The 23,959-nt window shown below is 39.4% G+C and overlaps 1 long non-coding RNA gene across 1 annotated transcript; it reads right to left on the bottom strand.

Moving 5' to 3' along the window:
• Positions 1 to 967: 967 nt before the first annotated feature.
• On the bottom strand, positions 968 to 23,465 carry LOC136287660 (uncharacterized). The gene is made up of 4 exons (XR_010720240.1): positions 23,421 to 23,465; positions 18,788 to 18,888; positions 18,580 to 18,681; positions 968 to 1,185 (listed from the first exon to the last, which is right to left on the bottom strand). It is a non-coding gene; the product is annotated as an uncharacterized lncRNA (long non-coding RNA).
• Positions 23,466 to 23,959: the final 494 nt, after the last annotated feature.

The raw sequence follows: 23,959 nt of genomic DNA, 5'->3' as shown, positions 1-23,959 counted from the left end.
TACATCAGTGTTTCTAGCTGCTGCCACACATCTCTGGTAAAGCTGTCCTATGATTTTTAAAGCTATTTTATTCATTCAAGTACTCACATTGTTAACTCTACCCTCAAAAGAGCACCCCAAAATATAGTACATTAAACACAACAAGTCACTAGAGAAACTTTGATCTGGTAGAACCTGACTTGTTTGTCAAAGCTCTAGGAAGTGCATTTTTCCCTTCTTGCAGAAGGGGAGAACATTCCTCTTTTCTGCCCAGCAGAGCAGGCATGGGGGAAAAGGACAGGGAAGATTACGTGGAAATTATTGCCTTCAGCCCTGTCATTTGTCAGAGAAGGAACCACCAGCTGCTAGTCCTCCTTCCCAAGATCTCAGTAAGCTCTGGGAGGGCAGCAGGGTGGCTGCAGGGGAGAGCAGCATTTGTTAGAGCTTGTGTGAGGTCAACATGGTGGTACTACCAGGAGGTGGTAAAGGCTATTTTAGAGGCACTATACCAGACTTCCTGAAATTCTGAACCTATCCCCACTCTTCCTCTTCACACAGACACTAATAAACAGCAACATTTTCAAAGTATGTTTTAAAATTAAAGTGTCATACTATGGAAGTTGGTATTTATCATGTCAGTCTTTTGATTTTTGAAGGCTTGGCCACTCTTGTACATGACATTAAAACAATCAAGTTGCGGAAAGATTTTTTTCTACTTTAAAACTCGTTCCAGTAACAGTTTCCTGAGATAAGTCTCCATCAATAGTAGCCCAGAATATTTCTCCTTTCTTCTTAAACCTATGACAGGTACAAGTTGGGGCCTCTATGACATACAATATTTTCCAGATTCAAGAGCTAATAAACAGAACGAGCTCATGTATTCAAATGTATTCAAAGAAGTGAAACAATGAAAAATAAAAACAAACCCAAAAGTAACTGCTTGGAACTATGGAGAAGGAAATAAGTCACCAGTTCAACAGCTCTTGACATTATTTATTCTCTCATTCATGTTACAATGGAGGACACTGCACAAAAGTGGTTGAACAACAACCTATGACCTTCAATAACAGAATCAGGGAAGAAGTTTTGTCCCATGCAAGTTCTGTAGATTGTCCATTTTCACAGACATTTTTGCTTGTCGATCTTTCAGTGCAGCAGTTCTGCATCTTTACTGTGCCAATAGTCCGTTAGAAGACATCACGCCCTCTAAAATAGAAAGGTTCAGGGTTTTTTCTAAAATATCCTCAAACTTAAGAGCAGGAATTCTCACTTTTTCTCTTTTAAACTATGTCCAGAATGAATACTGACTTCAAAACTTCACATTCCAATAAGTCCATCAGAGGAAGGCTGAGGTCTGAAGCCCAAAACACCAAATGCTTTGGGTTTACCTACAGCAGCTGCTGTAGTACTTATCTGTGCAAGCAGATCCAAAGAAATCAGGAAAGCATGAAGCAGGCAAGAGATAATATGAAACATACTGTTTGCAGCTTACCTGTAAGGCTAAGTGGAACTTAAAATGGAATGTTTGGAAGTGAATGGAACAAACAGAGAATGTTATCCCATGATAATGAAATCAACTTGGGTGACTGAAAAGCTGTCAACATAAATGATATGCAGACTGCTGGACTAAAATTTATGCACAGTGACTGAAATGCAGCCTGTGGCATAGGTTAAAAATTACAGCATTATAATTCTGCAATATTTAATTCTTTGCGTTTTGTTTTTTCCCTTGAACTGCTCTTAGAATCATTTTTCTTGAAAGAACTTTTCCTTTTAAACTTGAATAACCTCACTCTTCTTCTAAATTGTCTTTCTGAGCTTCTATTCCAATGCATCAAAAGAACAACACATGATAATAGCAAGTAATTTGCTCAAGCTATGCTCTCACTACTCAACTTCAAAATAAATATACTCAGGTATAAGTTTCTGAGAATTTGTTTTCTTCCTGCGCTGGCTTTAATGTGGTAAACTCTGCAAAAACTTTGCTGCTTTCAGTTTCCCCCTCTATTAGCTCACAATCAGCCTTACACTACAGTGAAGAACAAGGCAACTCTCAGCTCACCTCCTTACCAGAGAAGCAAGAAATAAAACTGTATCTTCACACACTTACAACATACAAAGAAAAAGAAACAGCGTACGGAAACAGGGAGATTTAAACTGGCTTCTAATATGCTGCTAGAAATTAATCTGAATCTGAAAAAGTACATTTAGTACTAAAAAATGTCAACATTCTAAAAAAACCAAAAAACCCAAAAATATCACAGCAACAAAACAAAACACCCACCTCCATCCACTTCTGCTCCTTGAGAAACCTTAGCAGTACTCAGCCCCCAAAAAAGAACTATTTTTGAATGCAGGCCTTTCCCAACATGGGAGAAACAGAGGAAATAAGAAAAGTTACATACAATAGAATTATTTTTCCCCACTTCAGATGCAAATAACTAACCTACAAGAGCCTGTAGTGACCAGTGCAGGACATTCAACTAGCTATTGAACCTTACAACTTATTTCTACTCCTGGATCTATTATTAGACTTAGCTTCTGAAGAAATATGTATTGGGCTTGCAATATCATGCTAAGAACTACTGTAACTTTTGAAGTAAGCCAGTGTATTGTAAATTACTTGTAATTTTGGGAATAAGGGAAGAAAACTAACCAAAAGGTTACAAAAATTAGCTTACCTATCTAAGCTTTCATTTCCCAAAATGATTTAACAAATGCCTCCTTATCATAGACAAGCAGCGTGTTTGTGGGCAACTGAAAGTGAGTAGTTGAGGTCTCAGACTAAAACAGAAGTGATGAATGATAAGAAAGATCTTGGAAAGGGGTTAATCTGTCTTTCTGACAGCTGAGTTAAGATAGGGGTCATTGAAGTCTCTCTCAATCCTACAAATTAGCCTTACATTCTCAGACACAAAATTTCAAGGTTAAATCTACCAAAGCCATTATAAATAGCAACTCACTAGAATCCTTTACTGAGGTTTAAGCAGTTTTCCTACCATACACACAGAGCCCACCTACAGTCAACTTCTGCTGAGAATTATTTTCACTCATGGTACCATCTCCTCTCCCCAGCTTGCTATCCCATCCAGGGAAGTTCAGACATATCCCAACCAACTCAACGCATTTCCACTCCCACAGATCAGTTCTGAGGCCAAGCCAAGCTGCCCACATGAATATTGAATGAAAGGTAAAGAAAGCAAAACCTCAAACAGTAACTTGCCTGGTACACACAAAAGAGGAATTCAGAGCTTGGAAGGAGACATCAAAGCAACCTGGAGACACGCAAGTTGGGGGATCTGCAATAAATGGTCATTTATGGACCATCCTGCTTGGACAGGAAAACACAGCAAGTAGATTCAAAAGGCTTTGAGCCACTAAAGCAGGAATGACTGAAATCAAATCTTGATAAACATTTCCAGCTATGATCCAAAAACTGCAAAGAAACCCTGAAAATACCAGCTATACAACTTTTTTCAAGTTTACTATTTCTTAGCACACTTATGTACATCATCTTTTGCTTCTTACACTTTTCTCAAGAATGTTCTGAACTCCTGAACTTCATAGGAGGAAACAATGTAATTTCAAATAAATGATTTCAAATCAACTCTTTATTATCCTGTTTCTCACATGCCAGTAGTTGTGTTGAGAACAGTCGTTACTGACAAGAACAAGACTGGCCCTCATTATCAAACACAAAGCTCTGTGCAGGGTATGTGTATTGTCTTTAAACATGATATCTCCACTATATTTTTTAAAAAATAAATCTAAAACTCACAGGTTTAACTCAAACAAAACCTTTACATTTGCTTCTACTTTATTCTTGTCAGCCCTTCTTTGAGAGATTACAAACAAACAGCAATTCTCTTAAACAAAAATGAGTATCTTATGGAATGCCATGAGTCATATTTTTAATGAGCTTGATCTTTTCCATATAAGGTATTGCCACCATCTCGCAGATATCCCTGAACAACTGTGAGCACACTTAAATGACACAAACTCATTTTATGGCTGTTCTGTAAATCAGCTCTCAGATCCCTGCACTTCCCTTTAGGAAGTCAAACTTATCTTCAAGACGTTCCAAGTACAGAATATGTGCATGGGTACTTACAACTGACTTAGAGCATTCTTTCTCTTTTTTCTAAAGACCTATCTAGGACTGTAGCAGTGGAAGAAAACAGATTAAAAATCATCTCTATCACTGCAATTATGACCTTTTCTTGTATCTAATAATGAAAGCCAAACCACCTCATCTACTTTAGAAAAAGGGAATAGACACATAACTGTTCCAGAGTGATTTGCTTTTTCAAATGCCAACAGGTATTCTGGAATAGTAGCTAGCTCCTGATGCTCCCCAATGCTACATCTAATAACAGCAGATGGCTTAGGTATGAAGATTGGTTTTGTTAGGTTTGGGGGGGTTTTGTTTTGGATTTTTTTGTTTGGTTTGAGTTTTTGGTTTGGGGTTTTTTTTAAATAAAATCATCACATCAAAATAATATTTGTGCTTAGTAGTCAATACCAATGTTCCTAACACAAGAGGAGCTAAATCTTTTCCTACATAATCAACAGCCAACTGATTGCTTAGATCTAGATTATTACCAACAGTTGGCAATACCACAGTAGATCTTGCTGACAAGAAAATAAATCTATAACCTAGACTTCGGTAGAATATCTAAGTTCCTCAGAGGTAGAAGGCATGCCAGACTTGCTTCAGAAAAAAAGGCCTAAACCCAGCTGTGGTTTGGCATTTGGTTTTCCCTAAAAAAGGAAAAGCTGACAGGGGAGGTAGGAGAGAGGAAGAAAAGAAAAAAGAAAAAAAAAAAAACCCAGATACATGACTTGGTACTGTGGTGGTCCTGGGAGAACAATCTTTCAGTGAGTTAGGTAATAAAAAGTCCAGAGAAATCCAATATTTAATATGGAATGAACTTTACAATGAAGATACTCTGTGCAGTTTAACCTACCATACGTCCTATTTCCATTCCTTACTAATAGGGAAACGGAACTTGATGCACAATTTTTTTTATATATATATATATATATATTTTTTTTTTTTTTTTTTAATGTGAGGGGCCACTGTGGGTGTCACACATTACACCAGCTCTTAGTCCCAGTTTTGATCCTGACTCTGCATGGCATTGTCCATACCAATTCAGAATATTCTCTGTGTGTGTGATAGGAGTGCCATAGGCACTATGTGACTTTCACAGCATCCATTCTACCAACAGGCTTGTCCTGAGCCCCAGCATCAGGAGGCTGCACTGCACATCTGCCCTGCAGATACCTGAGAGAAGATGGGTAGTAAACATGGGAAGACCTCCTGCCAGCAGTGTCAGACATGGGGGGTCTCCACTCACATAGGAAAACATTTCACACTGGTTTCCTGGACCCAAGTGTGTGCTATTACCATCTGTTCTGTAGCAGAAGGAAGACTACAGGAAAGCCATTGGCATAACATGCTAGTCAGTACAGATCATGCAAGGCCTTTATTACCATCTATTCAAGCTCCTCAGCATGTAAATAGTGAATGAATTGCTAATTATTTCTCATTTATTTCTAGTTCTGAAAAACACTGTCAGAAAAGTTTACTGGTAAAGGTTGTTAAAGAAAATAAATCACTAAGTAGTAAAATACCTTGGATCAACAAGGAGCCAACAGAGAAAAAGGAGCCAATTATTCAGTACAGCAAAAGATCAGCTGTAAGGTCTGAGGTCTGTTGGCTTATTTTAAAGTACATTTTCTTGCAAGTGGATGTCCAGAATCACATTTGCTAAACACTGTCTCTTGCCACTTTGACAACTCATGTTGAGTTTGACAGAACGTGTACACCCTGCAGTTTGGTAGCCCAGCATGAAAAAAGTAAAGCCCAGAAAGAAGCCTGCTGCTAATCAAGCAGACTTGAAATTACTAAAATGAATGTTAATTCCTAGCCACTAACCTGTTTATTCTTCAGCTATTTAAAACAGAATAAAAGAGAGCTTTGATCCAGCTCCAAGAAAATTTTGTTTACATACAGTGTTCAATATGTTCAGCCATGATCTGGAATTATTTCGGAGATTGTCTGCATATTTCACAACTCTTGCTATTAACACTCAAGATTCTTCTGGCTCAGAAATGCTGGACTGACTTTCTTGCAGGTAAACAGTCATTTACCTGTAAAGAAAACAAACTTTAACAGCTGCTTCCCTATCTACTGAAAAGACTTTTAATAATAACCTCTCCAGAGGTTAAAGAGTGTCAAGACACAACTGGTACCAATGACTTTTAGAAGGTATTTGACTACTAAGATGAGAAAACAGACTGAGCTTGGTAACTATTGTATGTAAAGCTGTATTGAGACAGATTCAGATTGGTTCTATTCGTTGTTGGTTTTTTTTTTTTTTAATTCTGTGAAGCATTCAATTCAATATGATGGAAACAGATACTTCTTTTAAAAACACAGCTGGAAGGTTGTTAAGTATTTTACTGTATGGTTGGTACCTTGGTGTGGCAGTCTTAAACGCACCTTCACATTGTACAAGAACCAGTGAGAGGCTTGACACCCATCTATTATCAGCAGCTGCTGGCATTTAGTAGAAGCACAAAACATTTGTTGCATCGGGAATAAAATGAAGGACTGCAAAAGAAAGCTATTCCCTTATATAGCTGATCTAAACGAAAGCAGATTTCACACAGTATTCATAAAGCAGAAGCAGCGCTTTCCAAAGATTTGGGGAAAATGCAGTTCTCACCTGCACCAGATGACAGATTCTGGTGCAACCATGGTCTCAGAAATGAGGGTGCCCCTCTGAGGAGGGCCTTGCACATTTTCAGGACTTGCCATCCGGTGCCTATAGCAAAACTGAGATTTGCCATCTTGAATCAGGAGACATGAGGTTCTATTTCCTCCCTCACCCTGCACACAGGTCCTGGCAGCTGCACAGCTGTAAGACCAGCTTGAACTGGGGCCTCTCCTCTGCCAAAACTGATCTTTCCTTTTCCCCAGGAATGCTGCTCCTTTCCTCTCCACAGTCCTTAAACACCAGTCTTAAAGCTAAAGAATCGCTTTGTGCCTACAGCCAACTGATGGAAAGCCTAGAAAAATATTTTTAAACTCCCCATCTGAGCACAGGAGATGCATGATGGGTTGACCACTATTCTTTGCTTTTTACAGTTTGCTTATAGCAGGAAGGAGTTCACAGGATTTAGCCAGACAACGCAAACAAACGAGAAAAAATACATACAGTATTTTCCACCTCTTTAATCACATCTAGTGCTGTACCTTTTCAGTTTTTAGGTGGAGAACTCTTCCTGTTACTCTGTCTTTCTAAACCTACATATCAACCATCATTGGGAGTGTATAATTACATAGCATTTCACATACTCACTTTGACACTAAAATGCATTCTAAAGCACATTACAGCTCTCAGTATCCCAAATGTATCTTGCCACCATCTATCCTGACAGCCACAGAAAACACCCAAGAAGAGATTATAGTTTAGGTCAGACTACTTCAGAATTATTTTATTTACATTCAGTTAACATAACCATACAAATAAAATTTTAGAAAAAACACCATTGACTAAGATTTAGTACATTCAGTTAATGCATCCTCTTGCCACCCTAGATCATACATTTCAAGCTTGGCTTTGATGAGATAGCTCCTGAACTCAATATTCCCAACACAAATGAAGAGTACAGAAGAGAATAAGGCAAAATTAAAAGTTTGTACTTCAAAACAGAAATAAATAAATCAAAAGCATAAATCCCAATGGCTTAAAAGCCACTTTAAAAAAAATCAAAGAACCATAGAATGGTTGGGTTGGAAGGGACCAACCCTGTTCCAACCCTGCCATGGATAGGGACACCTTCTACTACACCAGCTTGCTCAGAGTCCCATCCAACCTGGCTTTGAACAACTCCAAGGATGGGCCATCCACAACTTCCCTGGGCAACTTTCAGTGCCTCACTACCCTCACAATAAAGATTTTTTCCCCCCTATTATCTAATTTAACCTACTCTCAGTTGAAAACCACTACCCCTTGTCCTGTCACTACATGCCCTTGTAAGCAAGACTCTCTTCCCATCTTTCTTGTAGACGCCCTTCAGGTACTAGAAGCCTGTAACTGGGTCACCCCTAAGCCTTCTCTTTTCTAGACTGAACAATCCCAATGCTCTCATCTGGAGACCCCAAATCTGGATGCATCACTCCAGGTGGGGTCTCAGCAGAGCAGAGGGGCAGAATCCTCTCGCTGGCCCTGCTGCCCGCAGTGGTTTGGATGCAGCCCAGGACACGTTTGGCTCTCTGGGCTGTAAGTGCCCATGACTGGTTCATGTCCAGCCTCATCCACCAGCACCCCCAGATCCTTCTCCCCATGGCTGCTCTCCATCTGTTCATCCCCAGCCTGTGTTGATACCAGGGGTGCCCCAACCCAGGTGCAGCTCCTTGGTCTTCTTAAACCACAGGAAATTCCCATGGACCCACTTGTCAAGCTCATTCAGGTCCCTCTGGATGGCATTCCATCCTTCAGGAGTATCAGCCACACCACTCAGCAGGGTATCATCTGCAAACTAGCTGGGGTGCACTTGATCCCTTTGTGTATGTCATCTCTTCCTTCTAAACACTTGCTCAGGCAAGAACCTGTGCACGCTGCCTTGGCAAGGAGACACTGATGCCCTCTCCCTCAGTGTCTGTGCCAGTGAACCACTTAAGGTTTTAAGAAAAGTTGCTGAATATGAGGATGTGACTTTTCAGTTATTTCATAAGAAGATGGAAGTCAACAAGAATTTAAACAATATAATTTAAAAAAAAAAAAAAAAGGCCATACTGACCTATTCTACTTCTCCAGCTAAACACAGGATGTCTGTTAGATTAGCCAAGGGGCATGCTGCTTGTTAAGTACCCAGTGTTTTAACACAACATGCTTTCATTCTGTTATAAACACTTAATAGCAAGCACACATCACAAGACACAGTGGAAGAGCTCCCCTACTGGGCTGATTGCTCACCATTCAAAAGCTTACAAGCCACTTGAATTAACTGCTAAATAAAACCCTATACCTACCCCTTTTCCCCTCCCACGGCACTGTAACCCCCAGTGGCTGGCAGCAATCCAAGTCAGAGCTTGTATTACTGCAGAGCCCAAGAACCTCTTCAGTTCATACCCATCCCCTCTCTCCACTCATCCCAACTTACAGCTGGTCTTTTTGACAGAGAATATGAAATGTTGTTAATAAACGGATAACTTCTTGCTTCTCCAGGCAAGAAAGGGAAAGAGGGGGAGTACCTAGAACTGGACAGCAATAAGCACAAAGTGTATTTGGAAAACCACAGCTGGTGAAAAACAGTCACCTTCTAAATACCAGGTGCTCTCTGAATTTCAGTTAAAACACAAAGGGTTCACCATAGTGTGATCCAAGAAGATGGAGAGCCTGTTTGCAAAGTAGATGCCATTTAACAGATCAAAATCATACTGCAGATTGAAGCTATGTAACATCTCTCACTGCATCAGGATCTTTGGAGTCCCACTGCTTTTTCTACAGTTAGTCAGGGTGCATAAAATAAAGTAGGTACTTAAGTACTTCCAGGATTGAAGGCTAAAATTTCAAAATTATTTTGTCATTTTCTGAGGCATACTCAGATCTTTCCATAGCCTTCCTGCTGCATTTGCACTGATCTTTGGTACCTTCACCTAAAGCATGCCTAGTGGAAATGGAGGCAATGCCACAGCACAACTTGTAGAGGAACCCAGAGGAAAGACAATCTTGCAGCTGTGTCACTGAGTTTCCAGATGCTCTGCTGGGAAACTGCAGTGTGTAAAAAAAGACAGGGAAAGCATCCAAGAGTATCTCTGGTCTTAGCTTCAACTGTCCCAGGGCAGGTGTTATCAGCAATACTTTAAAGAATAGCATGGCAGCCAAACAGACAAAACATGGGAATTCAAGACCTAAAGGTATCACTTTCTAAGCAGCTCTCATGGATGGATTCCTCAACAAGCATATTCTTTGGGTACAGTTTATTATTAAAATATCACATACTCCCCATTTATTTGAAATCCTTCTCACACCCTACTTGCCCAGCATGCATAAGATTTAAGAACTTCAGTGATCTATCTTTCTTTGCTAACTGTTTCATATTCAGCCACTAAAAAGGAGTTAAAACATAGCATTAGAAGTACCATGTAAAAAATATTACACCAGAAACACAGCCCAGCTAGAACTTCTGCTCTAATCAACTAACTGAATGTTGTTGAGGATGATGCAAAACACTTCAAATTCAGTCTAATGTGCAATATACCAGACGTTGCTTTCTTCTTCCTCTGATGACCAGCTTGTCCTAAAAAATGAGGACCAACATCACATAGCTGATTTGAGAGCATTTACATCCTGCCTACTCCAGCCACAGTAACAGTTTCTTTCATAAGAAAATTGATATAAAAATAAATAAAGGAGGAATATCTTCAAAGATTGTTTCAGTATTGTATCTTTACATGTTCTGTAAGTTATCTGCTCCAAGCTCATTGTAAGCTTGCTCTTATTTTTGTTGCCTTTGTGTTTCAATGGTTGGGAAGAGATTGGCCCAAGAGGTAGCCTTCGGTGCTGGGATACATTCAAAAAAGCACTGGGGACCCAGCGCAAGGCAAGTGCTAGGAACGCAAATACAAATCAACAGCTGGATACAGTTCCACTCTGTTCTTTCAGTTTTTCCCACAAAACCATGAACACTGCGAGATACCCTGTTTCTGGAAGCCCCCTGACCAAATCATCTGTAGACAATTAATACATCAGCACAATTTTCTCTGCTTCCAAATTACAATAGAAGCAACACAAACACAGGCAAGGTTTAACTCCCCTACAACACGAGAAATCCCCTCTCACTACCTATATTTCCCAGCAACTGACAACATTCAAATTCAAGACACTGGTTAGCTACCACTTTTTGCAATAAGCAGTGAACCAAGAAATTAATATGACATAGTTAATAAAGCTGTAAACAGGAACTCAGTTCTTGCCTATGAATGCTGATTTAGAACATGAAGAATTAATTCCAGTAGCACAAAAATAATTGTTTTATCAAAAGCCAGGTCATTGGTGAAAATATTTGGATATTTTGCCTCTCTTTACCTATAGCATGGGCCAAATCCTACTAATGTCCTCAATGATTTGGATTTAGCCACACATTACAAGCATGTTGGCAAGCAGCCAGGAGAGATCATCAGCAGATGGCAGAATTTACTACAATTCGGCTGTGTCTGCATCGAGTGGGGAAATAAGACTTTCAAAAGGGGAGGAGAAAAAATAAATTGGATTCAGAAGGCTCTGTAGATTGTTGCTCTGCCCCTCTCCCGCCCTCCCTCCCAAAAGGAACAAATGAGAAAGATAAAACACACATGTGCTACAGAGAAACATCTTGAATGGAAAGCTAAGCTGAAGCCTGCTAGTATTCTCTAATGAGTGTGTTCCTGATTTCCACACAATTGCTGTAGACATGTTCCTGGTCAGTCAAATGATTCAGGTGTCTAGGGGCACTACACAGCAAGACACCCACCCAGCACATACAAGTCAGAATTAACAGGCTCCAAAACACAGCACGCTGCACAGCTACAGTGTCAACTTTGGTTCAAGTTTCAGAAAGATCCTACAAGAATCTTTGAGGTGGCTGTACTAGCTGTCAGAAAACAGGGACTTATAAATATAAACTCTCTATAGAAAGTCCTTGCTCCTATTCCAGAACGAAGAGATAGAAACCATCATCATCAGTTGTGCCATGGTTTAGAGAAATTGGTTAAAGCCAGAGGCAGGCATGCTACATACTTGTTCAAGTGCTCATCTAAAGATCACACCTTCCTTGGGCTGCTTGCAATTCCTGTGAAACAAGACAGGTAATATTTCATTCCACCATTTTTTCAGTTTTTCACAGATGGAGGAAATGAGGCTCAGCATCACTGTGTCTTTCTCAGCTTAACAGCCTGTCAGAGAAAGCTTTACTACTAAATCTCAGTGGCATAGCTCATCAAAAAGCCATGCCCAAAACAAATTCAAGGAATCTAAGAGGACAGAGACCAAGTCCACAGATGGAGTGAAAACCCACGAGCAGTTCCCTCATGCCAAGAGCTACAATACACATAACAGTAAGTAAGTCTCCTCTCTCAAGAAAAAGAGAAAATGGGAAGATTGGAGGCACCTGGGAGTGGGGAAGAGATATTGTTAGCAATGTTACCACTGGCTTTCCTTAAAACCTTTCCCAAAAGCCTTAGACATGATTGTCTGAGTTGATGTTTTTCAGATGAGGTAACAAAATCTTGCTAAGCTAGGGATCATAAACAGCCTACAACCAGCCAGTCAATTTATACCATTATTTGCAGTTTTAAGCTTAATCAGCACCATGTGTCCCCACAAGATGACTGAGTAGCACTGCACAAGGTTAGACCATCTGGAGCTGGGATTTTACTTTCTTTTGATTCTTAACTGTTACCACTAATTCTGGTGTGCCCGCTGTCTCCCTGAGCTTTAGCCCCTTCTGCCAGATCAAGATCCTGTGTATAGATATAAATGCTGACATAGAGAACATTTTTGCCTCCCACCTCTACAACTCACAAGCACATAATTTCTCAAACACATCCAAACCTTACAGAATTCCTTTCTTTGTCTTCTTCAGTTTACTCCTTCCTCCTCCTCCTCCCTCCATCTCTTCTGATGATTTAGGGAAACAAATGTCAGACCAAGAAACCTCATGTCATGTCTTCCAGTGGCAGTCCACGTTGACCAAATGACCCTTACTGAGATTACAGACGCAGAATTCAGCATGACCACACCTATTTTCATTCCCCAAAAGAAGATCCGGAGTCTAAGAATCCAAATTTTTTCCCTACTCAATATACGAGCACCGATAAAGACAAGTGTGCACATGCTGCTCATGCATCTTGCTCACTCCTGCAAGCATGTGCTGTCATTCATCACCATAACTTCTAGAGTGAGCCAGTTTAAAAACAACAAATTGCATATTCTGGAGCAGGACTTGATACTTCAAAATATCCTCCTTAGTCTAAAACTAAAGACAATTACACTAAATATAAAGCACCCAATAACAAAGAAATGTGATAAATCAATTTTCCTTGCCTGCAGTACAATCTGGATTTAGCTACTTAGTACATCTTAATAAACAAGATACTCATTCAAAGCATAATAAATGAAATGCTTTGCCTTGAGGGACAGTTTTATTTAATAGTTTGGTGTTACAATGACAGAACATGTGATCTGTCAGTATGAACATCTTTTGTTCTCTGAAACGTTTTGAAAATGGGCGGTCTGTCTGCTTTACACTAGATCATGCTTAAGACACAGAGCACCCTTCACACTCACAACAATATGCTTAACATAGAAAAAGTATTTTGCTTTGATAAGGAAATAAAACAGAAATGCCAAAACAAAACAACCAAACAAAGGGAATGAGGAAAGTGATTCCCTAGTTTCCAAAGTCTGTGATGTACTTTATATCAAGTTATAGAAACGCCACACACAGGAAAAGCTATTTGGGAAGATGATTTAAAGAGTCAAAGAAAAAAAAAAAACAAAACAAAGAAACCACCACAGAAACACAAACCAATAAGCAGCTGACAGACAGTTGGTACTTTTTCTTAGCATTAGAAAGTTTGATAAAATAACTTCGGAGCAACATTATGGCTGAAGCTTCCATCCCTATTTTCCATACACCTAACAAACACAGACATGGAAACAACTGAGTAATCTCAGTTGCTCTGTGCTCAAATAGTCATGTGTCTGCTGGTATCTACAACACAATTATCATAGAATGGACAATGAGGATGAAGCCAATCCTGCTGGCAAATGCAGAACAATCGGAAAATGAAAATTACTGCATCTTCAGTCATCTGTCCCCATACATATGTATTTGCTATGGATGTATTACATTTATAAGCAGTATGAAATGTTACAAGGGTAGATTTAAAATAATTCCACAAGCCTTAAATAAATTCCTCTCCATGGACACCACCATTAGAGATATTAGCATCTGATCCCATACACAGCTCACATACATAAATAATTCCCCAACAAGGCCAGTTGCAACACTGATGTTTATTACGATTGTTTAATCCTTATTCCCCAAAATACATGCATGTTGGCAGACAGTGGAAGACAAAATCATTTTCTTCCCTCTTTCTGACAGACCATACACCAATCTGCCACCTCTCAGGTTATCAGCCAAGCACAGAAATAGCTGTATCTGATCACAGTAATGGTCCATCCATCTCTTCTATACCAATTCATCCAGGGGTTCATTTGTCCCTGATCCATGAGAGTTTCTCTCCTTCTAGATATCTAATCTGATTTTGAGTAACATAAACTCTTCTGGGCTCAAGTTGCCTTCAGAATGTAGTCACTCTAGTTTGTCAATTATATCAAAATTAGTGATCACATTTGTAACCCCCTTTGCAACAAATGCCTCTAGTTGCCAGACTAAGCATAAAAGGCATTTTAGATTGAAGTGATTCTGCAACAATGAGTATGAATAGGGAGGGGAGGAAGTGGTGAGGGAGTTTGTGATCCCATAGGAAGCAACTCAGAAGGGAAAAATGAAAAGCTGCTCTTTTCTAAAGAAGAGTAGCATTAAAAGATACAACAACAAAATGTTTTTCTGGGGATGAAAGTCAAGATATATAACAGTAGCTCAATAAGGCTTCATCAAGAGCTCTTTCAGGATCGTAAAAGTCAAAAAAGGAATGGTACAAAGATACATTGATATGAGTATAAAGGGACACATACGAGCAGAAGAGATTTAAAAGTCAGAAAGGCTAAGGCATGGGCACACTATGAGTCACAACTACCAAGGGAAATAATACAAAAGTTAAATTAATAACTAAAATTTAAAAGTAGAAAGATGAAGATTAGACAAATCCGTTTCTGTAGGATAGTCTTCTATTAACCAACAGAGAATGTGAAGAAGTACCTGATAGCACAGCTCAGACAATTACTTTTACCTTGGGCTTTACATTATTTTTAATAAGAATTAAGAACTAGGATTTTAAGATAGGAAAAAATAGAAAAAAGGGAAATTAATATAAGTAGGCACAGACTATATATTTAGGCTGGCATGGTTTAATGAGATGTACCAAAAATACTTAAAGAATAAGCTATTTTTAAAAATTCATACAAAATAGATAGAATCCCAAAAGCGCAAACTGAATTACCAGCAGTAGAAAGGGAGAGAGTAAAAGGGATGGTCAGTATAGCTTTGATACCCATAGCAATTCTGAAGTGAAAGAAGAAAACTTCACTTCAGATCATGTTGAGAATCACAACAATTAACAAAAAGCAAATACTATTAAACCAATATATGACTTAAATTATGGCAGAAAAAGATTAGATGTGCAACTTGACTGCCTGAATATAATTGATTTATACTACATATTTCCTTTGTGGACAACGGAAGTATGGTTATATCAAATTACAGCTAAAGAAGCACACAGCTGGGTTAAAAAAAAAAAAAAAACCAACATGTTTTTGATCAATAGTTCTTAGTAATTCCTTATCAAGCTAGGAAAGCATGAAGCAAACCACAATAAGGTCTACTCACAGTCCAGTACTACATGATAGTATGAAAGAAATCTGTCCTCACTTGCAGATTTAGTGGAACTTACCAGTCCAGGAAAATTATTACAGGCACCTTAAAGGCCATGGCTAACATGCGACACCATTTCTCTGTTTCCAAATAAAGACATTTCATTATTTCACCAACTCAAAGTGATGGATCCAATAAACGTAAAAAGAAAGCCCTCAGATTCAACAAGAGTTACAAGTGTTTGAGCAGCAGTCTTGCAGCACTTCAAGAAGAAAGAGTCTAACACTTCCTAACACACTCATTCTGTTGTTTTGATGCTGTTCTTCAAGCTGCTGTCTGAGAAGCACAATGTTTGATAGGCTCAGGTTGGGAAATCATTCTGCCAGGCAATAGCAACAATAACCTGATTTAGGTTCTGAGTCACAGTTTATTATAAAAGCTTGAGTACATAGTTTGAGAAGGTTAATAATAGCTAATCCTTGTATTGACAACTAGATTGACAGCCTAGGCCCAAACACATGTTGAGAGAGCTGCTATCAGGCAGAACAGAAATACTCAGACATAAATAGTTCCACCATATTTTTGAAACCATGAGGATTTCAAGTCTCCAGAGACACCTAGATATTAAGTGTCATGATGTGGTTTAAACTGGCACCAAAACATCGCTGAAGGACACATAAACATGCCTGCAAAAGCATGTCTCGTGCTTATTTTCACATGAACAATAGTGACCTGAGGCAAAGAGGATTACGACCCAGAGATTAATGACCACTTGGGTTTAACATCGCGAAGTTTCATCTATGTATAGATAACACCTAGCACCCCAAAAATGTCTCACTTCTCAGCCATTAGCAGTAACTGTGAGCACCCCTGTACCTGACAAAACACATCACTGGCTAGAGGAGATGAGGTAGAATAAAAGGATGGGTTTTGGAAAGAAGGTGGTTGCTGTGACACCCAGAGCTCAGGACTACAAGCTGGGAAGCTAACTGCTACCAGACAAAAATCCCAGAATGAAATGTCAGCTTCCAGAAAGCTTTCGTAAGGATTTCTTTCCTATTAATCTGTCCTCCACATCAGTTACTGCTCCTGAATGAAACAGCAGGGACAAAATCATCAAGCTTCTTTCAGATATAACAATAATTAAGCTAAGAATTTTGCCTCCCAAAGCAAGATTTGCACATCTCTCTTCCCTCAAGTATATGCTTAAACTCTTATCTCCCCTCCCTCAGTTGTGGAGGGTGAACCATCTGAAGGTCAGGTTCTCCTTCACTCATGTAATCAAATCCCTTTTTCAAGGTCCCATGTCTCCCTTGGGGCAGCAAATCAGAGGAACAGGCAGGAAAATGTACTCTGCGTAAAACTGCATAAGAAAAACAATTAACACTTCTTCAACAAGTAAAGGGAGAATAAATTTACTATCAACTCCACTCTATGGATTCAGACTCTTGAAGATGTTTGATTCAAGATTTTAGAAAAAGGACACATTACCTCATGGTAGTAAACCCAAGCCTTCACAAAACCTCCAGACTGAGAAAAACCACACATGAAAGCTCAACAGTTTATGAAATAATGAAAAAAGAAAAGAATTACTATATAGTAAAAAAGTCTGACACAAGCTTTCAGAACTTCAACTCTTATATACTGTTCAGATAGAGCATCTACAGCCACGGACAACATAGTAGATGCCTTATCACTGATCGCTCCCTCAGTTCTTCGGATCAGTCTGTTTTTGGAACGGCACATGTTGATGGAGTCTCTATCCAGGGCTGGCTTTTTGTTTTCAGATGCTGTCTCATAATCAGTGCCAACCTTTTTAAACTTATTTTTTAATGTTGCAACAGTTATATGCTGTATAATCAGCACTCTAATAGCAGTAAACAAGCCGTCAATTTTTCTGCCAAGCGAAACTGTACAGCAGGATTATATGGGAGAAAACCTTATTTGTCAGAAGTGTATGTGTGAGACAGTACAAAGACCAAGGAGAATATCTTCCCCTGAATCCAAATTCCCTTATTCACCTTGCTAATTCACTACAAATTCCTAACATCACTGGAACTGACTTTATTTACAAATCTGAGCCCCTGAGGAACTCTTTCAAACACTACACTCAGAGATACAAGAAAAGTAAACTGTGTACCACAGAATGAGTAGCACACAGCTGCCCAAACTGAACTTAATTCTTCCATAATTATTGTGCATCTTGCATTCACATCCAACCACAAGCACAGCTGAAATTATCTTACAAATAAGATCTTTCTACCTTTAATAGTGAAATACTTTTCAAGTTTGGCAAGAGGACATTACATACTAAGACTAAATGTTATTCTTGGAAACAGAAAAATTAACTTTTCTGTAAAAAGGCATAGACTCGTGTTTTACACATCAGTTATGTGTAAAAACAGTTAACTTCTATGTGACAAGCCATTCTGGCCCCACAGACCTCCTGAGGCTACTCATAATTAAGATTTTTGGGGGAAAAGTGGGAAGACAGGAGGGAGGTGGTAGTAGGGCATTTAAGGCAAGCATACATATCTCTGTTTAGGAGTCAAAATTAATTGAAAGGCTTCAACCCACTTCACACTAAGGTAAGTGCATCACAAAGATGCCTTGTGCACAAGACTATTCTATTCCCCTGCAAGTACAACAACTACATGATTACTATGCATAGTCCTTAATGGCTATTAATAAAAACAATCCAAGGCTTGCTTGATGGACAGATATTTAATGCTGTGAATGTTAGCATCTGGCTCTCGTTCTCTTTTCAAAAACTGATAAAGATAGACCTCTACAAAAGGAAACTGAATAATACAGTGAACTTGGGGGGAAAAAAAGTACTATGGTTTGCATTTCATTTGGGGGGGTCCTTTGAATTTTCTGGGGTTTGCTTTGGTTTTTTAATAAAGGATTAATCCCCCTGCTCTCTTGCCCATGTACACCTAAGGTGTCATTTTCCAGACATCACAGCAGGTTCTAGCCCACCCATAGCTTCAGGGATTAATTAGATATTCCCTGTGTCTAAAAGAGACCATAATTTCTTACCCAGTGATTACTGTTTGCAGGCCTGTGTGATTACAGGTCTCTTTAATAGCATTGCTTCCTCAAAACTGACTGAACCAGCTGAAGTATTTCCAGTGTTGCTACCTGCAAAGTTGAAAGAAATCCTTCATTTTTATGGTTACTGCAGCCTCCTGAAAAAGATGAAGGAAACCATGATTAAATGAATAAGTTCAGTGTTTGATTAACTGACCCCTATAATCAGACTTGCAAGCTTGTTGTGGTTCACTCCATTCTTTCCACCAGTCCAGAGCAACATTTTTTCTCATTTAAGATATACCTGCTCTTGAGATCCTGTTTAAAGGAGAAGGTAAGAGACAAGAGCTGTTAAACTGTTAGCTGTGTCACCACTGGGAGACCTCCCTAATGAGAAAATAATCAACAAATTTATTCATACATTCACAAGCAAAAAAACAAGTCACAACCAATCTCTTACCATCAGCTTCAGAGATACAACGACTACATTGAACATTTTTATTCTGAGCAGCGCATTTCTGAATATCATATTTCTGCTCTTCCTGAGCAAGACAGCACAAAGGCAAAGCTAGCAGCAAAAAATGAAGTGTGAAAAGAAAGGGGGGAGAGAGATGTACCTTCCCTTCTTAATTGCATCAGGCAGCATCTGTAGAAACATTCCTGTAATTCATCAGATGAGCAAGAAATTCCACGGTCTACTAGACTGTGCTCTTCACAAGAGCTGCACAGTGACGTATTTGTACATCATTAAAAGAAATGAAAAAAACTGTCTTCAGTTCTTTTTCATCAACCTATACTACCCTTCATGTGACTTCCACAGCAACTAAGGTACCAGTTCCTGCAGAGGACAGGGAACAAGAAGATGAATTTCAGAGCATTTCCTCTGAAAAAGTATCTTTGAATATAATCACTTATTTGATTAAGCAAAGAGTTGAATTATTTTATATTCAACTCTTTATGGTAATATTTAGACATGAATATTATGCACAAATATACACAATTTTAGTTACCAAGAAACAAAAACCTAAAGAAGGCTCAGCAATCAAGATAGATCCTTGTCAGAAGTTACCTGCATGTTCTTTCACTATAGAGGGTAATATCAAGTCTGTGGATGGAGTTCCACTAGCCCTATGTAGGTATTTGTTAGCAGTAGAATTCCCAATAGAAAAGTTAATTGTTTCATTGAAATATCTCTTCCTCCTCTCCTACAGTGAGGCAAAACATTCTGCAACACTTCACACCACCTGCAGGAAACTGGCAGTAATACCTCCCTAGGTATGGCACCAATTGAGGGAAGGGAGACCAAACCAAACTAGAAATCACTCAATCATATGCATTTCTATTAAATGTGTCACAGCTGGGGAGAAAGTCAATCTCAAACCCCATGTTTACCTCAGTATTTCCTCTATCCCAAAACACAGAGCGGTGATGAACAAAGCAAGAAAGAGTGGAACTGTTAATTTTCCCCTTATTTTCCTGCAATAGACTTTATTTCCTCAAACCTATAATATTTGACAATATTTATGGGAAGAAATGATGTACATAAAAGCCTCCTCTATTGCTCTGTTGGAGGACTACTTTTCCTAATGTTTTGATCCCAGATGACTACTAGAGCTTCAACATAAAATAAACTTGCTAAAGTAATGCTACAAAAGAAGGGAAGTATTACATATAACGTAGCACAATAGTTCCCCAGATTGGAGTCAGCATCACTGGAACACGGGGGTAAAGCATGCATTAATCACAGAATAGGACCACAGCATCCCTCAGACTGAAAGGGACCTCAAGAAGCCTCAGATCCCATTTCCTTCACAGAACAGGGCCAGCTGGCAGGAATACACTCAGATGAGCTGATTTCAGTATCAATGAGGAGCTCTCACACTTATTTGGACCAAGTTCACTATAGATAGTACATCCATAACTTCACAGCAAGGAAGACAGAAGAGAGGAAAGAGTGGGGAGAGTGTTGATGAGCCCTACTACCCAAAATCAGGATACATGAAGAATCAACAGCACTTATCCCTCCACCTGACCCTGAAGGTAAACAGTAACATCAAAGTTTGGGGAGAAGTTGTTCATTGTATGCAGGACACACACACAAGGAAATCTTTTACTCCTCCACAGAGATGTGGAATTTATATGTCCTTGACTTGCTTGGTATGTAAGTAACGAGTCTAAGAATTCCCACAGCCACCTCATTGTACCTGTCACTCCTACTTGCTTTTTCCTCCCAGAAGCAGAGCCAAACCACACCATAAATCGACATGACAATTTAGAATTTTTCACTCTGCTAAGATTTGTTTCCTCCATTTTTTTTACTGCACATTCATTATTCATTTTTCTTGATACAGTCCTAATGAAAGCATGATACAGAAAGTTACATATGTAAATCTTTGCTGAAATAGGACCAGAAAGATTCCTACAGCTTCCCACTATTTAAAAAAAAACCACTTCCCTGTGACCAGCCTTACCACTTTAATTTTTATTAGAACTATTCTTGGTGCCTGCAGCTAGCCTTCCCAAAATACAGATAAACAGATGCATAATAAAAACTCTACTTATACCCTGGATGAGACTAATCAATATGACTCTAATTTGTGTGTTTATTTCCATTTTTTTTAGGAGAAACAGCAACTGAAAAGCATCAACTTGTATCTGGAGGATGGGTGATTATGGACAGCAAGTGTCATTTCAATATAAATAGGGGAAATAAATGTAAATTACACAACACTTAACTCCTACAAATTGGCTGCTAACTGAGACTATAGTCTACAAGCCGTTGTTTGGAGTATCATTAATAAAATTCAAAATTGTTTTCAGCAGTTAAGTGCAATCATTGTCATTTTATCACTGGCCAAAAGTAGTCTCTCACTGCATGCTTCAACATGTAATTGTATCACAGATTGCCAAGAAAACCATCCTGTCTACAGGGGAGATCTGGAGCTGTACCACACCAACACAGAAGAGTCATAGACTCACAAAAAACAAATGTTAGTTCAGAGAAGGGCCTGCTGTTAGAGAAGACCAGTAGATGTTCTTAAAAGACCAAGAATAGCATTTTCAAACAGTGATGGGGGTCACTTACCTGAAACTAATTTTTGCTGCTCTAGAAATGCATCTTTCAGGCCTTGTTTTGAGTTAAGATGTTTTTTGTAGCTGGGTTTTTACTCTCAAGATTCATCTTCTGGTGTGATTTATAATATTAACCACTTCACACTCATTTGGGAATTACCTTGACAACCTGCTCTGCAGAAGGCAAGTAAGACACTGGTTCTGCAGCAGTACAAGCAGTCCCACCCACTCAGTCCCTGTACTTGGCATCTTTGGAGCTCTCCTGCAGCCTTGCACAGCTACTTACCCAAGAGACCAATTACAATTCCTTGATTACTATGGAGGCTGTGCCACAAGCTGTGCTTGTCTGCTTTTACCTGTAGGAAACAGAGCCAGAGCTCAGTCTGGGACACAGCAGTCTGAGCAGAGGCCAACACAAAACCCGCAGCTGAAAACACCCTGTAGCACCTGGATGTCCCCTCTTCTTCTCCCCATACCCCACAACCAACACCAATGTTTCTCCCACACATCCCAGCTCTACGCTTCACACTTCCAGGCAACCCACATCATGATTCCATCAGTACCTTCATCCTCCCTGAACCTTCCCACAGCTTATCCTTCCCCTTGACCTTACACTCACCTACACATCCTGCCTTGTCCCTATCTGTTACTGGCAAACATCAGCTTAGAGACACAAAGTTAGTGACAGCCCAGTTATTTCTCTGATTTTAATACACTGCAATGTCAGAATCTCCTCACTTGGAGCACAATTCCAGCCTGTTTTTTTGCAGGGACCCAGAATAATTCTAATAAAAATTAAAGTGGTAAGGCTGGTCACAGGGAAGTGTTTTTTTTAAATAGTGGGAAGCTGTAGGAATCTTTCTGGTCCTATTTCAGCAAAGATTTACATCTGTAACTTTCTATATCGTGCTTTCATTAGGATTATGCCCACTTAGGCAGAAATAGCAACAACAGAAATAAGCATAAACTGAAATCAGAGCAGCTGGCTACTTCACCATCTCCTGCATACACATAGGACACACAGGGGCTTGCCCACGTCACTGACAGAAGCTATTCTCGAGTGCCTGTGACATCTGTAGACTACCTGAAACTGCCAGAGTGGAAAGATGGAGGTAACTAGGCCTGGAAAGTTTGGTGGACACGTATTTGGGAACCAAATTTGCCTACAATTTATGTGTGTGTGTGTCTGTGTGTGTGTCTGTGTGTGTATGTGTGTGTGTCTTGCTGTATCTTTAAGCAAGTAATATAGTAACCAAGGTCCTAGAACACTCAGCAAACATTACTGGAAAACTCACCTCCTGTGTCCAGCTTTCATCAGCAGAGAAACTTCCTGGCTTTTGCCATCCATTCCCTCCTCACAGATACAACCTGACACATCAAAGAATGCAGGGAGTCTTCCTCCACCGTCACTTGTTAATTTTCTGAGATAAAAATCTGGTCTTATGAATTTTAACAGTGATGAAAATTTGTTTTTATAAGCATGAGTTTAAATACTTCTAAGAGCCCAACACACTCACCAGGGTTTCTTCAGACTACGAGAAGCATAAAGTATACATGTTTCTAAGCAAAAGTGTACAGCACTTTTATAAGAGAACTGAGAAAAGTTAAAGGTAGAAAAATAAACAACAAAATTAAAAGAAATGCACCAAATCAATGGAGAGATTCACTTCTGTCAGCACTCAATTAACTCAATGAAGTAAATAGAGTCATTCAAGTGAAGGAGGAAAACAGGAACAGCCTTCTCCTGCTGGTCCAAAAGCACCTAAGTCTTTGCTTACCAATAGATCTATCTCCAGTTCTGCAAGCAATACCCCCACCAAGAGTCAACCAATGCCTTTCAGAAGGGGCAATTTTAGGCACCAGTTAAAACTGAAATCCAAGTCAGCTGTGCTGTACCTCCCGAGGGGAGGGGGACAGACCAAAGTAGGAGCAGACAGAATAACTGCCTCACATGGGGGATAATGACAGGTAGCTTGACAAGTACCACAGTGACTTTATAAAATGTTTCACACACACAAATTATGCAATGCAGCTAATGACTCGACAGGGGTGGAAGGAGGCTGGGAAAGCAGAACACTGCTCATTCATTCTGATGTCATGTTGTTCATACATTACAGAAGCATCCGTCTGTGTTTTGACAACCTGCCAGTCCATCACTACCTAAAGCACACGACTTGCTGTAGGCAATTTGACCCTTTTCTTCCTTTCCTACGCCCTCTCGCTTATTCTGAAGAATACAGGCTCTCCAGTAATAGCATTTGATGTTTTTAAAGGCAGGCCACAGTTCAGGATTATTTTGCATGCTGAGAAAGCCCAC

The sequence above is a fragment of the Chamaea fasciata genome, unplaced genomic scaffold, assembly GCF_029207755.1.
Source record: "Chamaea fasciata isolate MVZ Bird 193981 ecotype frontalis unplaced genomic scaffold, bChaFas1.0.hap1 SCAF_3, whole genome shotgun sequence".
NCBI classification, from domain to species: Eukaryota; Metazoa; Chordata; class Aves; order Passeriformes; family Sylviidae; genus Chamaea; species Chamaea fasciata.
This window is presented reverse-complemented; position numbering and strand designations above follow the sequence as displayed.